Raw genomic sequence first — 1,399 nt, 5'->3', positions numbered from 1 at the left:
TAGATGAATCCAACATGGAGGAGTTTTTCAACTTCCGCCTTAATGGCAGCAGCTTTCTTGGGGTGCACCTGCCGAAGCCGTTGTCTTACTAGTTTGACATCAGGATACATTTTAATTTCATGTTCAACGATACTCGAGTCGATGCCTGGCATTTCATCATATGACCAAGCAAAGACATCTCTGAATTCGCGAAAAAGAGCGTTATATATTTCCAGTTCTGAAGGGGAACAACCTTTGCCGACATAAATATTCTCTACAACATCTGTCTTAGTCGAGATATTTATGGCTATAGTCTCTTCAATATTGGATAGGTTTCGCTCGGAATCCACCGTATTTACAGTATTTGTTAGGAATTCAAAAACTGAAGGGTGATAAAGGTCACTTTGAGTATCTTCTTCATATTCCGGAAGAAGGGAACGATGGTGGTGATCATTCCATGGTGCCCCCTCAATCATCATTGATTGTAAGATTCCTTCGTCAGTCCCATGTACTTTTGACCAAGGATCTAATGGGGTTCCATATTCTCTAGTCCTATCTACCCAAACGCTTGACGAGCGTTGATTTGGGTCCGCCTCCCATGCTTGAAACATTGATTGCTACAATATTTCTAAAGGGCTTGGGGGCAAAACCATTGAACGATCCATGTCGACCTTCGTGGAAGATATCATGTTGCAGGTCGCTACAAACGGTATATTTCCCATATAAATAGGAGGTGGTAGCGCGAAAGTTCCCATCAATGTGGGGTCTTTCAATAATCCTACTCCGATATCTTGAAGCGAATGGTTGCTCTCATGGATCATGGGAATGCTTCCTGTAACTTGTGAACCATTAGGGAGGAAGTTCTATTGGTCGACGACCGTAATCCCTCCTTCAAATGGGAATGCGATCTTCCTAAAATAAGTCGACACAACAGCCGCCATGGCATAAATCCATGGTCTACCCAGTAGGATGTTATAGTCAAGATTTCCATCAATGACCTCAACATCAATTTCTACTGTTTTTCCTCCTAGTTCAACCTTCAAGTTATTAAGGATACCATACGGTGTATAGGTCCTTCCGTCGAAAGATTTTAATGTCGTCGAAGATCGCGACAAGGTTGGAGATCCTAAAGTTTTCCAGCAACTCATCGACATAATACATGTTGATGCTCCCTCATCAATAATTATTCTGTGAACAGTTTTGTTGAGGGCTTTCACTTGAATAAGGAAAGCTAATTGAGCTGGCAACTGAGGATCGTATCCTTTGTGATCAAAGGATACAAGATTGGAATCCTTAGGATCAACCCCACCAATTGCTGATAACAACACCTGCCTTTGGGTTGGACAATTTTGTAGTACTTCAAGAGTCGACATAGCGGATGGCGATTGTGCCAAATCTTCCACTATGTTATAATGCTGCG

The sequence above is a fragment of the Pinus tabuliformis genome, chromosome 8 (genome assembly GCF_031772625.1).
Source record: "Pinus tabuliformis cultivar Carrire ecotype Pingquan chromosome 8, CPIR1, whole genome shotgun sequence".
Classification (NCBI taxonomy): Eukaryota; Viridiplantae; Streptophyta; class Pinopsida; order Pinales; family Pinaceae; genus Pinus; species Pinus tabuliformis.
This window is presented reverse-complemented; position numbering follows the sequence as displayed.